At 39.2% G+C, this 23787-nt stretch overlaps 1 long non-coding RNA gene across 1 annotated transcript in view; it reads right to left on the bottom strand.

Annotated features, from left to right (window-relative positions):
• Positions 1-23731, bottom strand: part of LOC145974798 (uncharacterized) — a 28170-nt gene extending 4439 nt beyond the window's left edge. Inside the window, exon 1 of the long non-coding RNA XR_014439800.1 lies at positions 23503-23731. This is a non-coding gene — a long non-coding RNA (uncharacterized LOC145974798). The remainder of the gene's footprint in view (positions 1-23502) is intronic.
• Between the last annotated feature and the right edge of the window lie 56 nt (positions 23732-23787).

Genomic DNA, 23787 nt, shown 5'->3' with positions numbered 1-23787 from the left:
TCCCTCGTTCGCCGGGAATCTCCGCAAGGCGAACAATCCTAATCCGAATTTCTCCTAAATTTCAAACCTTTATTTGAAACCATTTTCGATTCATTTCCTCCTATTTATTACTTAATTATCTCTTTATTTGTATGACCAATTTAAACTTAAGAGTAAAATCTTTCAGAACGAATTATCATTTTGCCTAAGGGTTATCCATCTTTTCCCAATGACAACAGTGATATATTTTATAATAGCTAATCTAACATCAAATCAGTAAGATATTCAGCGTCAAAATTATTATTAGTGCCTCCCACCGGTAAACGGCGGGCAGCGTTGCGGTGGCGGAATCGGCTGAACAGACGGATACAGGCTCAATCTTTACCTAAACCTATTAATGGCTATACCTTAGATAATATTGACGCGCCCGTTAGCAGTAATAAACTCGACACTAACACACACACACCTAACCCCTCTTCCTCACCCCGTATTCCGAATTATTCTCCAATCTCATCCCCAGGGCATTCCTCGACCTCCCCCGGTACACCTGTTCCAGGCCCCGCGCCATCGTCTGGTTCACCCCCCAGATCTCCTAGCCCTACCCCACCTGAATTTTCTCCTTCCCCAGCTACTTCATCAACCCTTGTATTCGAACCCTCTCCTTTGCCTTCTCCCGAACCCCCTCGTTCCCCCTCACCTCCTGTCCGGGAGCGTACCCCTCCCATACCTGTTATCACCCTCGACTCAGATCCTCCTTCCCCTTCCACCTCCTCAGAATTTTCTGAATTCGGCGAGGCTCTGGGAGATTTTGCGAGAGATCTTCCCGACCTCGAAGAGGATTCCAACCCCTTCGACTTCCCTCCAGATTCCCCGTCGGAACATCCCGACACCCCTGAAACTCCCGAACCTCTCCCTCCTCACCCTCTAAGTTATTTCCTATCACAGTTTCCCCTCATCGACTTCCCCATTCCCGAAGGAACTTTCCGTGTGGGCCCCGGTCCTGTTGATCACGAGGAGTTCCTTCACTACCTTACCACTGCCCCTCCCGATGCTATAATTGCTTGGCATCTCCCTGGCTCCCACCTTCCATTAGGAGTTCCCATACAAGCCCTGTGGAAGAAATTCCCTCCGTCCACTATCCAATTTGAAAATCCTTGACCTTTTGTGCTCCCCCCCTTTTTTCTTCCCCACCTATAATATACCTGTTTAGATAGCAAATTTTAAATTAAAAGTAACAAAATTGTAATAATCTCCAGCCAGGGTTAATACTTAAGATTAGATTTACCACTTTTATTCCTGGCTGACGTCCTCCGAACCAATGTAACACCCGCGGAAATTCCCTCACACATACAAACAACACACATAAAATTTTCAACTATATTTTGTATTTTTAGAAAAGATCTTTATGTAAACATTTCATATCGCTCAAACGACTAATTATTGAATAAATGATAATTTATAATAAAGTCTTCATTTAATTTTGCTACCCGTTCTCATTCCTTGAAGTCCGAAATCGCACAGGGTCCCGTCCCGAGTAAAAGAGATTCGATTCTCTTACCGAAAAGGGACCGACGAGCGTAACGGCCTAGGACACTCACAGAGTTAAAGGGACCATTCTGGTCACTGACCTGTGCCAGGCCCCTGACAGTGCGCTCGACCCAATCTATACACACGCCCGAAAAGTGTGTCACCGGGTAAGTAGGTTGCGTCCTTCCAGACGGCCCGATCTTTTAAGGGACTGGACGTAACAATAGACAGTTATCATTTTGTGGAATATAATTATGTAATTTATAATTATATATATATATATATATATATATATATGTATATATAGATATATATATAGATGTGTGTGTGTGTGTGTGTGTGTGTGTGTAGAAATTTACATATTTGACTGCGTGACCATAATTATAGTTACATAGACATTTATTACATTTGCCTGCGTAGACAAATATAGTCACGCAGAAATATTCCCTACATGTATAATGATAATTATATATATTGCGACGCTTTTTATTTTTAATTTTTCGATCCTCCTCGGGTGTTGGAGAGGAGGATGTTAGAAGGGGAGCGAAAACGCCGTCAAAAAAAAAAAAGCACAAGGCGGATAGAGATACTCGCGCTCGGAGGAACTCAGATGAAGGGTGTTCTCGCGCGAGCCGCGGCGAAGCGAAGGCCGTCTCGAGATCTCGAAGTTGGGCGCCAGATACGGTCTTTCGCGTATCAATTCGCAAAATCGTCAGAATAACGCGAAAAACGTTAGCCTGTTTCGCCACGGGCCGACTAGCTCACCTAACGGTAGAGGGGCAGGGTCCGTTGAAAAGGATATTGAATTATTTTATGCGAGGCGGTCGGTGATTACGAAAATTGACGAACACAACGGGATTTAACACACACGAGAAACGAACACTCAAATAAATTACGCGAATTTAATATAAAAGAGAATGTAACAAATTTATTTAAACAAATGAAATATAATAGAAAAGAATATAAAGTGAAAGAAATAACAAGTTCTAAAAAGAAATAGCAATAATGACATAAATTAGCGAGACTGAATTAACGAAATATAACTGAGTTTAACATAAATTCGAAAATTTGAAATAACGTACAACAGATACTTCTTCGACAGCGGTGATAACAATAGCAATACGAAATCGAGATCATACGAAAGCGGTGATATTTATCGTCCTCCAGGCCCGTTTTTATGGCCGGACTTTGCGAAACCGAACGGCGTTTCGAGAGCGTAACGGGAATTTCGACAGTCTCCTAGGGGACGCGTTTAACAGATCTATTCCCTTTGTTACTCGCTCTTTTGATCGACAACTCTAGGTTTGAAATGAGGCTTAATAATTGAGCGATAGTAATCAAGCGACTTGCGAAGACGAAAAATCTCGCTTGCTACGAGCAAGATCGATTCGTTCGGAATTCGATAGCCGTCGGACGTCGCTTCGCTTCTTTTCGGCGTAACGCTTTCTATCTACGCGAAACCCTCGAATTTCGACCTTTCTCAATCTATTATGCACCGCGACACACTCAAACGTACGACAAATACCACGCAAATACCACGCAATAAACGCAATTCATACTAGTATCAAGAGCGACAAGGACAGCACGACTTTTGCCACGTCGTCACACGCATACGGTCACACGCTAACATATACGCTAATTGCAGACGAAAATTGCCCGGAGATCGATTGCGGGGATGTCTTACGCGGTTTCGACAACTCTTTTCGACAGCACGGATAGCGAACGCATTCCCCGCGATTTACCGCGCACGTGGTCGATATGCGAGAGCCGGTCACTACGCGTTTTACGACACCCCGAATCCTGGAGAGAGACGAACGGTTCCTTATCAGCTACGGCCTACGTTACGATCGTCCTTGATGCCTCGGTCGCTTGTCTCCGGTCGCCCGAAATACACGAAAATCGCGAGCTCGGTACAATGCCCGAGCGACAACGAGACACGAAAATGGCGACGGCGACAGAACGGCCGGTCCGCGGACGGAATCGAGTACGTGGCTTACAATTTAGCGATGGGCAACCTCACCGATACTTGCTCCCGCAGCCAGGGGGATGTTCCTTGGCTTCGTCCTCTCGATCTCGATAGCGACAACGACACACAAGACGACAACGAATAGACACTCTTAAGCTCGACTATCTTTTGAGAGCGCCCGCACCAGAATGATTCCCTGGATCTCGCGATCCAGGGTCGATAGCGGCGTCAATCCTGCGCGCAGGGGTGCGCGGATTCGTGGCCAATAGCGCCGCGACACGCGAGGTATTACTGCGCCCCGCGACAACGCCGTATCAGGGTCCGTAACGGCCCCGATAATTTAAAATTCCGAATCTCGGCGACCCTGCTGTCCGTGGTCTTCCGGAGGCAGGTCTTTCGTCCTCCGTCCTCGGAGGGTGACGCCGACTGGGCTCCGAGATCCTGGTCCCAGATAGCAGTTTCTTTGTCGCTTTTCCTCTTTTTACTGCAGGGTCGAAATCCACCCGCGACTCTGCTCTGTCCTGAGCCTCAGGCGCTACCTCCGCTCTCGGCTCGAAATTCGTGAGCGCCGTGTCGGTCGTTGCAAAAAGAATTCCTCTTCTTCCTCTTCCGGTGGTTTTCCGGCGGGTTGCCCGACGTACCAAAGAATAAAATAAAAAAAATATATAAATTAATAATAGCGCGAAACATAACACGAACTCGTCTCTCCGGGGATTTCGATACGGCTCTCGCTATTTCTTTCTGGCGCGGCCGCTCGGCTCGCGCCCCGTAAAGATTTCCGGGGCGGATGGACGCGCGTCGGGACGGCCACGTCACAATATATGTGTATGTGTGCATATATATACACACACACATATATAGTGTGTGTGTAGAAATTTACATATTTAACTGCGCAACCATAATTATAGTTACATAAACATTTATTACATTTGCCTGCGTAATTATATACATATATATATATAATTTATATATATATAATACATGTAGGGAATATTTCTGCGTAACTATATTTGTGTCTACGCAGGCAAATGTAATAAATGTCTATGTAACTATAATAATGGTTGCGCAATCAAATATGTAAATTTCTACACACACACACTATATATATGTGTGTGTGTGTGTGTGTGTGTGTATGCACACATACACATATACAGGGCGATCCCGAAAAACGATCCGTCTATAAAATGACGTATTCCTGACACCATTCTAAGACAATTTTTCCTTTACCAAAATTTAATTTGAAGCGTAGTTTTTGAATTATTAAAGGAAGTAGTTAACGTATGACGGGTCGAATACAAGAGGCAGGCAAGTGTGGCGCGATTCACCGTCAGACGGGGGTGCTTACGCGGGGCGCCTGCTGCGATCAGCTGGTCGCTATACACATACAGACACACATGCGAACACATACATTTTTTTTTTATACGCAGGGGATATCCTCATGGATACCCCCCACCCCGGGGAGAGAGAGAGGGTTATGCCGGACTCCTACCGGCTAAAACCCCTGCGGGTGTCCTCCACCGCGGTGTCACGGGGGAGCGACGGGTACGCCACAGGCATTCTTCCGCGACTCCCCCACCGCAATCCCTCGTTGTAGCCGGGAGGGAGGACACCCGTCCGCCTCCCGGCTCCGTCCAATGGGGTTCTGTCCCGGTGGGAGATCTCCCCGCTCCACACCGGGGCCCCCCTCGCCGCGGCCCCTGAACGGGGCCTCTTCTTATGCCGTGGTGGGGGGAAGGGAGGGGGGCCACCGAGGAGGGCCATAAGGAGGCCCTCACAGCCCCGGAACCTCCCTCTCACTCCCACCTATCCGCCAAGCCTGCAGTGAAGGGGGGAGTGGGTCTCAACAAGGTCCCTCCCCCCATTCAGTCCCTGTCCAGCGGTGGGGCCGGAGGCCCAATCAGCCTTCTCCTCCCCCGCCGGGTCCTCCTGGCCGCTGCTCTTCCTCGTGCTGCCATTGGGACGGGCATCATCCGCCGATCCCTCTCCGCCTCCTCCTTGTTCCGCATGACTCCTCCTCCCCCCTCAGCATCGCCTCAATGACGGCGCCGAGGGAGAGGTCAGCTCCCACCACTGCGACCAGGGCACGGCGCTGCACCTCCCAAGCCGAGCAGGCTTCGAGAGTGTGCTGCGCCGTGTCCCGGTCCTCCTCGCAGTGGTGGCACCTGGGGGTTGGTTCCCTCCCGATGCGGCACAGATAGTGACCGAAACACCCGTGCCCGGTCGCCACCTGCGCCACCCTGAAGGTGATCCGCCCCCAGGCCCTCCTCATCCACCTCCCGAAGACCGGGAGTACGGCTCTCACAACTCTTTGGTTCTCGCGGGCTGGCCCGGCCAATTGCCGCTGCCAGTCCACGAGGACCGAGTCTGCCGCCTTCAGCCTGATGGCCCTCTTGGCCCCCGGCCCCACCACAATTCCCCTCCCCCGGAGCCTCCTAATCCCCCAGTACATCTCGGCCCGGGCCTGGGCCAGGAGCTCCAGGGGAGGCGACCCCGCCAGCACCGCCACCGCCGCATATGCGACCGTGCGCTATGCACGCGCGGCCCTTAAAATTATGGGGCGGTGCGCCCCCCCGTAGCACTCCCCTGATCTTGTTGGACTCCGAGGCAGCACCCGCCCAGATCGGTGCCCCGTAGAGGGCCACCGGTCCACATAAAGCTTGCGGACACGGCCGTCCGGCCACCCCAGGTTGGGCAGCAGGCCGCTACCCCCCCGCCAGCGAGGCCGCTAACCCCCCCTATCCTGGGGGCCAGCTGGGCAAAGTGCTCCTCGAAGGTCCACCTTCCGTCGAAAATCGGTCATTGATAATAAATAGTTAAAAATAAATAGGTGAAATAGATAAATAAATAAATGAATAGATAAATAGATGAATAGATATCATACGATGTATGGATATCACACACATTCATGATAGTAATAATATTAATATGTTAAATGTTTATTATGTTTACCGCATTCTTCAATCGAACACATGATCGCGTTCGATAGCGCCAGTAGTACCTTAACCTACCGCAACCTACCATGACAAAAATGCTTGCAGTCGCCGAATAATTATCGTCGCATTGTCGCGTCGTCGCGTCGTGTAGTAACGTGTCCGCGCGTGTTTCTTTCATCGAGTGATTTTTAATTGCCAACAGTTATTATTCGACAGTGATTAATAGTGATTAGTGATAGAGTCATTAGTAAATTTCTCGTCTCATCGAGTGAGTAAATAAATGTGATTACGTTAAAGTTTATAAAAGAATACAGTTCATGAAAGAAAAAAAACTTTCAGTTAATAATTTAGTGTGGATTTCTTGTCTTTTGCAACGTGATATCTACGTTAAATTTGAGAACGTACGATCTATCGGAAAATTCATTTCTCCTTCAAGCAATTACAGCAATACATCAAAAGTCATCGAACAAGGTAATGATAACTATTTTTTGACGTTATGTGAAAACAGATCTCGGGAAGTCAGAGGGACAGTGTGTCAAAGGAAATTCGTGAAAAGAGAGGGGTTTTTAGTGGGTAGGGAGTACCGAGTTGGTAATTCGACTTGGTACTCGAGTTCCACATAACTCACTGGATCGACCTGTGGGTATGCATAAAATGCATTTTCCCCTCTCTCGTAAAAAAAAAAAAAATTACAGGTGAGTGAGCGAATGAGAGAGAGAGAGAGAGAGAGAGACAGACAGACAGACAGACAGAGAGAGAATGTATGTGTTCGCATGTGTGTCTGTATGTGTATAGCGACCAGCTGATCGCAGCAGGCGCCCCGCGTAAGCACCCGCGTCTGATGGTGAATCGTGCCATCCTTGCCTGCCTCTTGTATTCGACCCGTCATACGTTAACTACTTCCTTTAATAATTCAAAAACTACGCTTCAAATCAAATTTTGGTAAAGGAAAAATTGTCTTAGAATGGTGTCAGGAATACGTCATTTTATAGACGGATCGTTTTTCGGGATCGCCCTGTATAATATTTCTGCGTAACTATATTTGTCTACGCAGGCAAATGTAATAAATGTCTGTGTAACTATAATTATGGTTGCGCAGTCAAATATGTGAATTTCTACAGACACACACACACACACACACACATATATATATATATATATATATATATATATATATAATTATATACTATAAAACTATAGAGTTATAGATATACACACTTATATATATATATATATAATTATGTACATAGATAAATTTTTTCTGCATAATTATAACTTGTATGAATAGGTGACTTGTAGGAATAAGATTGAGATGTTTCATGGAAGTAAGAAAAGAGTAATATCGTATTTGTAAAACTGGAAATATATTTTGAATTATGGAAGGAGACTAAATAAATATATATATATATATATATATATATATATATATATATGTTGATAATGCTGCCTTATAAAATAATATTTATTACGATATCAAACTTTTACGGTATAATTATTACATTATTATTATTTACTTATTACATATCTGTTTATTATTTCTAATTTTTAATCTAGTAATGGCTAAATTTCAATTTTGTTTAAGATGTAATACAATGATGGAATTTCAACATGTCTTTGTGTTGTTCAATTAAATCTGAACTTCTAAAATTTTCTTTAATTCTTTATACGTGAAACAAAATTTTATTTTATAATCAATAAAAAATAATGCAATAATAATGAAATCTATAATAGTAAAGTATGTAATGATAAAAACTGCTAATTAAATCAATAATAATTTTGACTTGTAATATATAGTAATATAGTATCCCTCCAAAAAAAACCTTACAAAGGTAAAAAAAATACGCCAAGTACATAAATATTCTACCTTGTATGTAACAAAATGTTTAATGAAAAAATATCCCTAAAAATAATTTATAAATTGCAGAAAAGATATAAATAAATTTTAACAAAAAGGTGTGAAATCCTTCGAAAAAAAACCTTAGGTAGGTAAAAAAAATTAAAAGGTAAAAAAAATACGCCAAATACATAAAAAATATTCTATCTTGTATGCAACAAAACGTTTAATGAAAAAATATCCCTAAAAATAATTTATAAAAATTTTCCCTCAAAAAATATATATAATTTTCCTAAGAAAAAATCAAAACTAAATATGAAATCAATAATTAATTAGCCAAGTACATTGAAGCAATTGATAATTTAAAATATTTGTCACAAATTCAATCTTGCATTTATGTATTATAGATTCTGGACAAAATGAAAATGATTTTCAAAATAAATTCCATACTTTGTATGATATATAAAAATACATTATTATGTGTGATCCAAATAAATATTTGTACAATATATGAAATAGCATTAATATATTGCGGGTTTTATATTGCAGATTACAAACTCATAAAGCTATTTAATACTTACATACTGCAATAACATCGATTGCATTAATCGCCAATTTTAAATTTAAAAGAGAAAAACTAATCGATTTTGTTTTAAGATCATAAGTTTTATTAAGTAGACCTGGAACTAAAGTATTTAAGAAATTACATAAAATTACAAAAATTTGACCCGAGTCGTATTATAATTTACACATTTTTATTTTTTTATTATTAGGAAATATTTAATTTTGAAATTAATTATAAGCTTTGCCAAGTAAATTCGGAACTAAAAAAATTAAGACCAAAACAACTTAGAAAAACTTGGCGTGCTCGGGTCACATTATAATAGACATATTTACAAATTTACAAATATACATAATTTTACAAAGTTTGCGAATTATATACATGTAATTAATTTCAATTATAGAAATATGTGAATTATACGACCCGAGCACGCCAAGTTTTCCTAAGTTGTTTTGGTCTTAATTTTTTTAGTTCCGAATTTACTTGGCAAAGCTTATGATTAATTTCAAAATTAAATATTTCCTAATAATAAAAAAATAAAAATGTGTAAATTATAATACGACGGGTCAAATTTTTGTAATTTTATGTAATTTCTTAAATCCTTTAGTTCCAGGTCTACTTAATAAAACTTATAATCTTAAAACAAGTCTATTAGTTTCTCTCTTTTAAATTTAAAATTGGCGATTAATGCAATCGATGTTATTGCAGTATGTAAGTATTAAATAGCTTTATGAGTTTGTAATTTGCAATATAAAACCCGCAATATATTAATGCTATTTCATATATTGTACAAATATTTATTTGGATCACACATAATAATGTATTTTTATATATCATACAAAGTATGGAATTTATTTTGAAAATCATTTTCATTTTGTCCAGAATCTATAATACATAAATGCAAGATTGAATTTGTGACAAATATTTTAAATTATCAATTGCTTCAATGTACTTGGCTAATTAATTATTGATTTCATATTTAGTTTTGATTTTTTTTTAGGAAAATTGTATATATTTTTGAGAGAAAATTTTTATAAATTATTTTTAGGGATATTTTTTCATTAAACGTTTTGTTGCATACAAGGTAGAATATTCTTTATGTACTTGGCGTATTTTTTTTACCTTTGTAAGGTTTTTTTTGGAGGGTTAAGTACTTTTCGAGTTATGAGGCTTGAAATCATTTCTTAATTTTACATAAACCATAAAATATCTAGTAAAATATTCATTTTTCGATTATCTTACCTTAATACTTTTATGTACAAAATAATGAGAGGAATCAATTGGTGTAAAGAAAAAATATGTAATTGTTAATTGCAAATTCCATATTTTTTTTTAAAAACAACTGTATGTTTTCTTTACACCAATTGATTCCTCTCATTATTTTGTACATAAAAGTATTAAGGTAAGATAGTCGGAAAATGAATATTTTACTAGATATTTTATGGTTTATGTAAAATTAACAAATGATTTCAAGCCTCATTACTCGAAAAGTACTTAATGAAAACTTAATTTTAGTGTTTTGGAAAGCTCTCGAGATGAGCTACAAGAATATGCAAAAGCATATAGGGTGTCCCATTTAAAAAGTTGGAGGTGACCTTCACGTGACTTTCAGGTGACTCTTCAAGGTCAAACTAATGGCACCATCTTATGTCACCCTCGAAATCATACAACTTTTGTCTGAAACACTTTCTAGTAAAACTCTTCCTTATCGAGATATTCGACCGTGTTCAGACTTTTTTAACACCCAGTATATATATTTATAGTAGTTAGTGCCAGAGACGATTTATTCGTGAGCTAGCTGCTTTCAAAAGTATTTGTCTCAGAGGCGATGTATTCGTGTGCTGGTTTTTAAAAATATTTTATACCAGATGCGGTTTGCATAAGCGCTGTGGTAATTAAAAAATATTTATCCCAGAGGCGATCTATTCGTGTGCTGGTTTTTAAAAATATTTTATACCAAATGCAGTTTGCATGAACGCTGTGGTAATTAAAAAATATTTATCTCAGAGGCGATCTATTCGTGTGCTGGTTTTTAAAAATATTTTATACCAGATGCAGTTTGCATGAACACTGTGGTAATTAAAAAATATTTATCCCAGAGGCGATCTATTCGTGTGCTGGTTTTTAAAAATATTTTATACCAGATGCGGTTTGCATAAGCGCTGTGGTAATTAAAAAATATTTGTCTCAGAGGCGATCTATTCGTGTGCTGGTTTTTAAAAATATTTTATACTTGATGCGGTTTATATGAGCGCTGTGATAATTAAAAAATACTTATCCCACAGGCGATCTAAAAAATCTCAATCTCTTCGTTAATTAAAATTGGAGAGACGAAAAAGGTATATTGCATCTCACAAGAATGGGCGATGGATGGGCCTACTCTATATTCAGAAATTGTAAATTGAAAAAATGAATAAATTCATTATTCTAATAAAGATACGATATAAAATAAGCGTAGAGAGCTGGTAACTAAATTACAATAAAGAGAAAAAAATTAAACCATAAAAAAATTTTTTATTAACTAACAGCGTAGTTGAACGCTAAATATGTAAATTTACCCCCATGCTACTAAAAGGATAATGTTAAGTACGTTAATGTTGACATTCTGATTTCAAGCGAATGAATTACATGAATTTCAGACGTTTCGGCTAGACTTTTCTAGCCTTCTTCAGCGCATTAAGAATATAAATTAGTTAAAACCGGATACAATAAATTCTAAGTATAAATCGGAACCATATATAATAATAAATGTCGCCGTTAAGTTTATCTACATTCTTCAAACCACAGTTAGACAATAGTATTCCGTATGCATTTCTGTCTCGAACATTCTTCAAAAGTACTCCTCGCTAATTATTGTGTTAGGAGGTGTAATGAAACTGGAAATACAAATTGATGTTGAACTAAAGAGTCCTGATTATAAATTAAGGACCGAATATTGACATTATGTAGAATTTTTCACACAGTGCATAAAGGAAGGATGTATACTGAAGTGTTTCTTGTTTAGACAAAAATGACATTAGCTTTATAATGACATATATAGAAATTATTTGATAAAGAAATGTAATAAGAGATTTGAAATATTTTTGTCAATAAGTAAAAATTCTTTTGAGTTTTGCTTACAACATTAGTGTAAAATAAATTTTCAACCTGAAGATACGTTGTAATGAGACGAACATTTTTGTTTAGTGTTCAAAAATTAGAATATAACTAAGTGGAGAAAACAGTAATCTCTTCCTATATACAGAAACTGCGCCTCTCGGTATTTTGGTAGGTCGTTTATTATGTTTTCATATATATCGGGCAAACACTCGGTGTCTGTTTGATAATTTAGGCTATTAAGCTGTCTCTTGATATGTGTTATCTTGGAAATTAGTCTTTTGTATAATTGTTCTCTGTATCTAAAATTTTGACGTCATCCCAATCGAAATCGTGATTTTGATTGATTCTATGTTCAGTTATGACAGACTTATTATTTGTATTTTTATTAATATGTTTTCTATGTTCGTTAATTCTGGTATTCAATCTCCTCTTAGTTTTATTCAATCTCCTCTTAGTTTGTCCCACATAAGAGGCACTGCATTCATTACATTTTATTTTATAAACAACATTGGTGTTAGATAATTTCGGAATGGTGTCTTTATAGATTTTATAAATCTATTCAATTTATTTAAGCTGACTTATGCTCGTCTTGTGTCTGTGTCCTTTAATAAATGTTTGAAATTGTCAGTAATAATTGGCAAAAAAGGAATTGTGAAGTACGAAAATTTTTTGTTATTATTTGTGGTTTCATTATTTTTATTATTTCTTTGTGTGTAAATTAGTTGATGTAGACGTTTGTTAATAGTATCAAAAATCAATTTTAGAGGATAACCATTTTCCAATAACACGTTAATAACAAAAATGATGTTTTTTGATGAAACATAGGGTGAGACAACATAATCGTCCTATCAGTAAGGCCCTTGATTATACCCACTTTTGGCATAAAGGGTGTTGAGAGAAAAAATTCAAATATCTCCCAGAGATTGAAGGTTTATGATACCAATCATATGAAATAGTGTTATTTACGGAGATTAATGTGATATCTAAAAAGTTAAGTTTATTATTTGTTTCTATTTCTAATGAGAATTGTAATCTAGTATGTAATAAATTGAAGATGGAAACAGTGTTATCAATTTCGCTCTCAGGAGTTGCCATTATGATGTCGTCCACGTATCTATAATAAAGGGGTGGGACATATTTTAGCGAAAGAAGAGCCTTTTTTTCGAGATCTTGTAGGACTGTGTCCGCTATAATAGGGGATAAGGGAGAGCCCATAGGAGTACCAAAGGATTGTCTATATGTATTGTTACGTCCAGACCCTTGAAAGGTCGGGCCATCTGGAAGGACGCAACCTACCCGGTGACACACTTTTCGGGCGTGTGTACAGATCGGGTCGAGCGCACTGTCAGGGGCCTGGCACAGGTCAGTGACCAGAATGGTCCCTTTAACTCTGTGAGTGTCCTAGGCCGTTACGCTCGTCGGTCCCTTTTCGGTAAGAGAATCTCTTTTACCCGGGACGGGACCCTGTGCGATTTCGGACTTCAAGGAATGAGAACGAGTAGAAAATAAATGAAGATTTTGTCATAAACTAGAATTTATTCATTAATTAATTATTTATATAAAACTTTTTTATAAAAAATACAAATATAATTGAAAAATTTTTTGTGTGTTGTATAAGTGAGGGAATTTCCACGGGTGTTACATGAGTTCGGAGGACGTCAGCCAGGATAAAAAAAAGTGGGAAATCTGCTTTAAGTAATTAATCCTGGCTGGAAATTATTACAATCTGTTTCTTTTTAATTTAAAATTTCCTATCTAAACATGTGTATTATAAAGTAAAAGGGGAGGGGACAAGGGGTCAAAGGTTGTCAAACTGGATGGTGGACGGAGGGAATTTCCTCCACAGGGCTTGGATAGGAACTCCTAATGGAAGGTGGGAGCCAGGAAGATACCAAGCAATTATTGCATTGGAAGGGGCAGTAGTTAGGTAGTGAAGGAACTCCTCGTGGTCCACAGGACCGGGACCCACGCTGAAAGATCCTTCGGGAATGGGGAAGTCGAGGAGGGGAAACTGAGATAGGAAATAGCTTAAAGGGTGAGAAGGGGGAGGTTCAGGAGTTTCAGGGAGTTGTCAGGATGTTCCAACGGGGAATCGGGAGGGAAGTCAAAGTTGGGGGAATCTTCTTCAAGGTCGGGAAGATCTCTCGCGAAATCTCCCAGAGCCTCGCCGAATTCAGAAATCTCCGAGGAGGTGGAAGGGGAAGGAGGGCCTGAATCAAGAGTGATAACAGGTATGGGGGAAGGAGGGGGAGATTTTAAGGAGGGTGCGGGAGAAGGTGAAGGAGAGGGTTCGAAAACAAGGGTAGAGGGAGTAGCTGGGGAAGGAGAAAGTTCAGGTGGGGGCGGGGTATGAGATCTGAGGGATGAAGCAGACGACGGCGCGGGGCCCGGAACAGGTGTACCGGGGGAGGTGGAATGCCCTGGGGACGAGATTGGAGAATAATTCGGGATAAGGAGTGAGGAAGAGGGGTTAGGAGGATGTGTGTTAGTGTCGAGTTTATTAGTGCCTCTACTAATTGAATGATTTACTGGACCGCCGATAATGGACTCTGATATAGCTTGAGCCAGCCCTTCTCTTAACCGTTTGTTCCGGCGATTCCGCCAACGCCTATTGTTTGATCGCGAATTATGAGGCGACACTAATAAAATTTAAGATACGCGATTTAGATACGGTAATTATTGATGAAGATAGATGATCGATCAGGTATTTTAGGTCTCTATCAAGAAACGATCCTTAAGGTTTATTTATCGTTTAATCCTTTCATTTGAAATATATCCGGTCACAATTTGAAGAAATAATTGTATATGTATATATATATATATATATATATATAAATTTCTTTTATATATTGGGAAGAAGATTAAGGGAAACTAATGGGATAGTCTGTTGTAAAGAATCTTTGGAGAGTAGGAAAATATTCGTGAATTCCAATTCTGAAATCCGCAACGAATAGATAAGAGGAATATTCGTGAATTCCAATTCTGAAATCCGCAACGAATAGATAAGAGGAATATTCGTGAATTCCAATTCTGAAATCCGCAACGAATAGATAGGAGGAATATTCGTGAATTCCAATTCTGAAATCCGCAACGAATAGATAGGAGGAATATTCGTGAATTCCAATTCTGAAATCCGCAACGAATAGATAAGAGTTATATGGAAAGGGGAATTGAATTGTTAACGATAAATTACTATTGATGGTTATTATGGAATTCTAACTGATCGAGAATATTATTGATTAAAATTTTATTACTTTAAGGATCTATAGCTCAAACTCTTTAATTACTTAAAGATCGTTTTTGATATCGCCAGTCGAATGGGAAAGAGAAATAAGGACTGAGAGAAAATTTAAACTTACTACTTATTGAGAGCGTTGCAATACGTAAACAAAATTTAGCCCGGCCGGACCTGGAGGCGCAGGTGTCTAATTGCTGGCTGGTGATGAGGAAGGGCTCGGTTGATCCGCCGTGTACCTCACTCACTTCACTTTACTCGCACGTGAAGAGTTTGTTCACCGATAGGTCGCACTTTTAGAATATATATATATATTCTTTCTTTTTATTGTATGTGAATTGGAGAAAAGTATAACCGGCGAGAGAATCTTTCTAGTAAGACTGTGAGTAAAGACTGAACTGCACGGAAGAGCTGGCGTGATATTTTTTTTTTAAAGAATGAACTGTGTGTCCGCGTCTTCGGCTCGCGAGTTTTAAGGTTTTTACTCCTCCTCCCTTCTGGATGGTGGGGAATCTTTTTAGGCGAATAAAATAATTTCTATTATTCCCTTCCTAAGGTCAAGGAGCTTGATTTTTAAGAGGAGAGGGGTCTCTTAAGATTTTAATTGGTTAAGCCCTTTGGCTCGAGACTTAGCTCCATCCAGTAGAGAGTGGGAGTGAGCTGATTATCTTATCGCTTGATGATTTGGCGATTCGGAGAACGCTTGAGGGTGGCCTGTCGAACGAGCGCACGTGCACTATCAATTTCGAAAGGTTTGTCTTACGTTTATTATTTGTCACTCTCCCGAGGACCAGATCTTTATTTTGAAAAGTCTTTAGATAGAGAGGCTTGGAACATAAAGCCGTACCAATAGATACGGGACAGTTAGAATTTCTCATAACAACTTTTCATCATATAACTCGCAAATTTATTTAGAGTTTCGTTAACGCTATCTCGACTGGCCATTCTCAGTATTAGATTTGTTAAAGTTTAATGGGGATACCCGCGGGTTAGGTTGCGTTCTTCTAAGTGCTATCTTTATTCCTAAGAAGAATCGCTTTGCATTCCAAATGCAAGTCGATCCTTGATTTCTTTCTTCCACGAAATCGTTTCGAGGAAAGAAAAGAATCGTGGAGTCCACCGGACGTAACAGTATTATTGTTAAAAATAAAGTATGTGGAGTCAAGTACGAATTTAACTGCAATTATAAATTCAGTTTTTGGAAGATTAGTGTATGCTTGTACCTGTGACCATCTGTTTTTTATACTCTTCATTGCGAGATCTATCGGTATGTTTGTAAAGAGGGAGACAACGTCTAATGAAATGAGTTTGATATTGTTTTCTATATAAATATTATGTAATTTTTCAACAAGTTCAAAACTATTTTTGATGTAACTAGGTGGTGTGGGAAAACTCTTAGTCATAATTTTTAGTAAGTATGAGGATAAATTATATAAAGGACTATTTATAGAGGAAACAATATGTCTATATGGGATGTTATTTTTATGGACCTTTGGTAAACCATAAGCTCTCGGTAAGGTACCCTCGTTAAAGGACAAAGAACGATAGATGGCCGTCGTTATATAATTGCTGTTTTTCCATCTTATTAGAAGGTGATGTAAACTGCCAATTAATTTTTTCGTAGGATCTTTTTTAACCAAAGTATAGGTTTTTTCGTCCAAGAGTAGTTCTTCCACTTTATTTTTATATACATTCTTGTCAACAGCGACAGTAATGTTACTCTTATTAGCTCTGGTTAGTATAAGGTTTATATTGTCTTTAATAAATTGGTTAGTCTGGATATTAAGTTGCGTCAAGGTATAATTGATGGTGTTCCTAGGATAATGATAATTTGATATTGAATTGATGATATTCTTAGATCTATTTCTAATACAGACACGTTTTTCTGGTGGTAGTTTATTTAAATTATTTTCAAATTTTTTAATAAACTCCGTGGTTAATTTGGTCTTGTTATTAGTAGGTAGACTAAAATTCTCTCCTAATTGTAAAAAACTGGTAATGTTGTCAGGTATTACTGTAGAGGAGAGATTGATAAACCATCTATTATTGGTTTTTAGGATGTTGTGTTGATAATTAGAAAAAAGAGATGGTTCAATATGTACTTCTGTTTTAATAGTAGTAATGTTTGATCTATGACAGTTCGATTTGAAAATGTATTGAGGCTATTTTTTTGGAACTAAGTCGGATGGAGAATTTTGTGATACTATGTAATGAATAGGTTCTACTTTATGTTCTGTTCTCTGTTTGATCACTATTAACTTCAACTTCCTCTCAAAGCCACGGCATATGTCGTGAAAATAAGAAAACAGAGGACCATTTTGTCTATTAAAAAAAGAAGTACTAACAGACATCGAAGTGTTGTACATAATTCTGTGTCAGCATATATAATGATTCAAAATTTCTGACGTTGTCTCTGTATGCATCTTCAATCTCTATTTTTAATAGTTTGTTTAAAAATTCTTTTTTAATATGTTTAAATTGTGTTAAAAACTGAAATTTTTCCATTTAAAGTGAATTTGTTAAACATGTTATAAATATATGCAGGGAATACTGAATGGTTTTGACAATTACGTAGAAACTTAATTTTTAGTTTGTTCGAAATGATATTCTTACGACATTTTATCCATAATTTGAATAATTTGAATAATTTTTTTTTAGTATAACGACCAAATTGTTACCTTATATAATTAAAGAATCGGTTATTATTATAACGCATATTTTCAGCCTAACGTGTCAATAAAAATATGGAGAAATTCTGTAAAAAGCTCTCAATTAATAAATAATAAAGATACGATATAAAATAGGCGTAGCCATAACCATAAAAAAATTTTTTATTAATTAACTTAGCGTAATTGAACGGTGCTAAATATGTAAATTTACTTCCATGATACTAAAAGGATAATGTTAAGTACGTTAATGTTGACATTCTGATTTCAAGCGAATGAATTAATATGAATTTTGGACGTTTCGGCTAGACTTTTCTAGTCGACATCATAATGGCAACTCCTGAGAGCGAAATTGATAACACTGTTTCCATCTTCAATTCATTACATCCTAGATTACAATTCTCATTAGAAATAGAAACAAATAATAAACTTTACTTTTTAGATAGCACATTAATCTCCGTAAATAACACTATTTCATATGATTGGTATCATAAACCTTCATTCTCTGGGAGATACTTGAATTTTTTCTCTCAACACCCTTTATGCCAAAAGTGGGTACGATCAAGGGCCTTACTGATAGGGCGATTATGTTGTCTCATCCTGTTTCATCAAAAAAACATCATTATTGTTATTAACGTGTTATTGGAAAATGGTTATCCTCTAAAACTGATTTTTGATACTATTAACAAACGTCTACATCAACTAATTTACACACAAAGAAATAATAAAAATAATGAAACCACAAATAATACCAAAAAATTTTCGTACTTCACAATTCCTTTTTTGCCAATTATTACTGACAATTTCAAACATTTATTAAAGGACACAGACACAAGACTAGCATATGTCAGCTTAAATAAATTGAATAGATTTATAAAATCACATAAAGACACTATTCCGAAATTATCTAACACCAATGTTGTTTATAAAATAAAATGTAATGAATGCAGTGCCTCTTATGTGGGACAAACTAAGAGGAGATTGAATAAAACTAAGAGGAGATTGAATACCAGAATTAACGAACATAGAAAACATATTAATAAAAATACAAATAATAAGTCTGTCATAACTGAACATAGAATCAATCAAAATCACGATTTCGATTGGGATGACGTCAAAATTTTAGATAAAGAGAACAATTATACAAAAGACTAATTTCCGAGATGATACATATCAAGAGACAGCTTAATAGCCTAAATTATCAAACAGACACCGAGTGTTTGCCCGATATATATGAAAACATAATAAACGACCTACCAAAATACCGAGAGGCACAGTTTCTGTATATAGGAAGAGATTACTGTTTTCTCCACTTAGTTATATTCTAATTTTTGAACACTAAACAAAGATGTTCGTCTCATTACAACGTATCTTCAGGTTGAAAATTTATTTTACACTAATGTTGTAAGCAAAACTCAAAAGAATTTTTACTTATTGACAAAAATATTTCAAATCTCTTATTACATTTCTCTTTATCAAATAATTTCTATATATGTCATTATAAAGCTAATGTCATTTTTGTCTAAACAAGAAACACCAGCATACATCCTTCCTTTATGCACTGTGTGAAAAATTCTATATAATGTCAATATTCGGTCCTTAATTTATAATCAGGACTCTTTAGTTCAACATCAATTTGTATTTCCAGTTTCATTACACCTCCTAACACAATAATTAGCGAGGAGTACTTTTGAAGAATGTTCGAGACAGAAATGCATACGGAATACTATTGTCTAACTGTGGTTTGAAGAATGTAGATAAACTTAACGGCGACATTTATTATTATATATGGTTCCGATTTATACTTAGAATTTATTGTATCCGGTTTTAACTAATTTATATTCTTAATGCGCTGAAGAAGGCTAGAAAAGTCTAGCCGAAACGTCCGAAATTCATGTAATTCATTCGCTTGAAATCAAAATGTCAACATTAACGTACTTAACATTATCCTTTTAGTAGCATGGGGGTAAATTTACATATTTAGCACCGTTCAACTACGCTGTTAATTAATAAAAAATTTTTTTATGGTTTAATTTCTTTCTCTTTATTGTAATTTAGTTACCAGCTCTCTACGCCTATTTTATATCGTATCTTTATTATTTATTAATTGAGAGCTTTTTACACAATTTCTTCATTATTCTATTCATATTCGCGATGAGATAAATATATAATGTAATGTAAATGTTTATAAATTGATATTACAAGTATATAAACATTTACATATACAACAATTATATATATAATATATTTACATACATATAATATATAATATATTTAATATATGTATGTATATATATTTTATACATATGTAACGATGCACCCCGAAATGCATCGTTCCCGGCGAACACCGGCCGGAAGCTGCCGCCCGACGATCACCGGTCGGGCAAAGGCAGAGGCGCGGTGCGCCCATTTTTAAGAAATAGGAAACATCCGGGTAGAAAAAGCGATGATCAATTATCGCGACACTGCCGTTGGGAGCCGACAGTTGAGAACCCGCGCTCGGCACCCCGAACTTCCCCGGGCGGACCCGAACCGCTCCGATATTTTACCGCCGCTCGGTGGGAGTAATTACCGAACATGCCGGCGCGCGGGTAATTAACCGGGTATAAAACGGGCTCTCGGCGGCATAGAAAGACAGATCCTTCCGCGCAAGCCGAGTTAATCAGAAGGCCAGCAAAGCGAATAGAGAAATCCTTGCGAAATCTAAGCCAGAAGGTAGTGAGAACGCTGCCTCAACCGATTGATATCGGTGCTTCGAGATCGCCTTCGAACCGAGATCCAAATATCAGACGCCGCGCCTATCTCGGGGTGGAACTTGAGCCGCCTCCGACGCTTGCTAGCGTCGCAACGTCTTCCGAAACTTTACATCCATCGGGGAAAGATAATTAGAAATTAAATAACCGCACCGCCGGGTTTTAAAGCGCCGATCAGCTGAGCCGTAAACACCACGGCAAAAAACGCTGCAAAAACGCGGCCGCCGAGTCACAAAAACGCGAGCGCCCGTGCCGAGAATCGTGCGAGCGCATCTCGCACGTATTATTATAATTTATATTCATACCGTTAACGAACATTGTGCGAACGGCTATTTGTACAAGATCCGTGACACGTCCACGGCCGAACTTGATAATGCGGACGCAGAAATAAAGAGCGAATACGCGAGTTATAAACGGCGATTATTTCGCGCCGGCTTTCCGTAATTTCTCGGCCCGCATAGATCGCCAGTATCGATCAGCCGACGCGCGCAAATAGATATATATATATATATATATATATATATACACATGTACACATACACTGTATCACACAAACACGCACACTCACAATTGTACATCACACATACGCAATAAACACCTTTGTTACACACACACACGCATATACGTGATCGGATTATTTCATCTCCGCCACCTAGATCCGACGGCTATCCATACGATTAAGATTCCGCGGTATACGGAAAACCGCTCGTTACATTGGCGCCCGAACAGGGATCTGAGAGTCCAGGGTTCAAGTCCCTGTTCGGGCGCCAATGTAACGAGCGGTTTTCCGTATACCGCGGAATCTTAATCGTATGGATAGCCGTCGGATCCAGGTGGCGGAGATGAAATAATCCGATCACGTATATGTGTGTGTGTAACAAAGGTGTTTATTGCGTATGTATGATGTACAATTGTGAGTGTGCGTGTTTGTGTGATACAGTGTATGTGTGTGTGTACGTGTATATATACATATATATATATATATATCTATTTGCGAGCGTCGGCTGATCGATACTGGCGATCTATGCGGGCCGAGAAATTACGGAAAGCCGGCACGAAATAATCGCCGTTTATAACTCGCGTATTCGCTCTTTATTTCTGCGTCCGCGTTATCAAGTTCGGCCGTGGATGTGTCACGGATCTTGTACAAATAACCGTTCGCACAATATTCGTTAACGGTGAATATAAATTATAATAATACGTGCGAGATGCGCTCGCACGATTCTCGGCACGGGCGCTCGCGTTTTTGTGACTCGGCGGCCGCGTTTTTGCAGCGTTTTTTGCCGTGGTGTTTACGGCTCAGCTGATCGGCGCTTTAAAGCCCGGCGGTGCGGTTATTTAATTTCTAATTATCTTTCCCCGATGGACGTAGGGTTTCGGAAGGCGTCGCGATGCTAGCAAGCGTCGGAGGCGGCTCAAGTTCCACCCCGAGATAGACGTGGCGTCTGATATTTGGATCTCAGTTCGAAGCACCGATATCAATCGGTTGAGGCAGCGTTCTCACTACCTTCTGGCTTAGATTTCGCAAGGATTTCTCTATTCGCTTTGCTGGCCTTCTGATTAGCTCGGCTTGCTGAGAAGGATCGGAAGGATCTGTCTTTCTATGCCGCCGAGAGCCCGTTTTATACCCGGTTAATTATCCACGCGCCGGCGTGTTCGGTAATGAGCGGGATCCGTTAGCGCATGGTGCGATAGCGCACCAACCCGATAGCACACGAAAAATTGAACACAATTCCCGATAGCCTACGTCCCTTTAGCACACATCCCGATAGCACACAAAGTAAATCGCGCATAATCCCGATAGTACACCAATGAGAAAGTACACGCACAGACTGCACCCCCGCCCCCCCGCCGCCCCACCCCGTTGCAAACCCATGTGGAAACTTGTGTGCTAACAGGATGTGTGCTAAAGGGACGTGGACTATCGGGAATTGTGTTCAATTTTTCGTGTGCTATCGGGTTGGTGCGCTATCGCACCGTGCGCTAACGGGACCCTCCCTTCGGTAATTACTCCCACCGAGCGGCGGTAAAATATCGGAGCGGTTCGGGTTCGCCCGGGGGAGTTCGGGGTGCCGAGAGCGGGTTCTCAACTATCGGCTCCCGACGACAGTGTCGCGATAATTGATCATCGCTTTTCCTACCCTCCTGTTTACTATTTCTTAAAAATGGGCGCACAGCGCCTCTGCCTCTGCCCGACCGGTGATCGTCAAGCGGCAGCTTCCGGCCGGTGTTCGCCGGGAACGATGCATTTCGGGATGCATCGTTACACATATATATTATATATATGCATGTATATACAGGGCGATCCTGAAAAACGTTATGTCTTTAAAATGACGTATTCCTGACACCATTCTAAGACAATTTTTCCTTTACCAAAATTTGATTTGAAGCGTAGTTTTTGAATTATGAGCAAAAATAGTTAGTAAATCACGCGTCGGGTACAGAAGGCAGGCAGGAGCGGCGCGGCGTGCCGCGAGCGCGGGCGCAGCTGACCGCCCGACGGGTGATTATCACCGCATGAGTCGCTAACTATTTTATCTTATAACATAAAATTATGCTTTAAATAAAATTTTGGTAAAGAAGAAAATGTCTTAGAATTACGTCAGAAATACGTGTTCCTTAAAATAACGTTATTTTAATAATGAAAAGTTGTTCCGGATCGCCGGCCGTCCGACGTTGCAATCAGCTGATTGCTACACGCGATGTGTGTATGGCGGAGTGTGTGCGTAAGAGAGAGAGAGAGAGAGAGAGAGAGAGAGAGAGAGAGAGAGAGAGAGAGAGGGAGGGAGGGTAGGAGGGACAGACATTCATACACACGCACGCACTTTTTTTCTCACTCTCTTTCTCTCTTTTACGCAACACTCATACACTCTCTCATTCAGTCTCTCACTCACACTCTCTCGGTCACTCACTCACTCACTCACCTGCTTACTCACTTGCTCACTCACCTTGTAGCAGCGTAGTGAATCTTCATGCTATGTATTGTTGTTATCTGCTGCACGGTTATGATTGCTAGAGATGCGCGACACATCGAAATTTTTTCGATTATTAGTCTCACACTCGATTGACACAATACAGATTACGCGATAACGAGTTTACTGTTTATTCACTCACTATTGATTTATCGATACCAAAAATTACTTTCAAAGAAACGCGAATGCAAACAGCACATGACTCGACGCGAAGCGACGGACCGCGGAGACTGCGCGACCACAAGAGTTATGTTGCCAGAA

This window comes from Camponotus vicinus, unplaced genomic scaffold, assembly GCF_025532165.1.
Source record: "Camponotus vicinus isolate PSW18456_S1 unplaced genomic scaffold, iyCamVici1.0 SCAF_7, whole genome shotgun sequence".
Lineage (NCBI taxonomy): Eukaryota > Metazoa > Arthropoda > Insecta > Hymenoptera > Formicidae > Camponotus > Camponotus vicinus.
The sequence above is the reverse complement of the archived record's forward strand: the minus strand, read 5'-3'. Positions and strand labels throughout refer to the sequence as shown.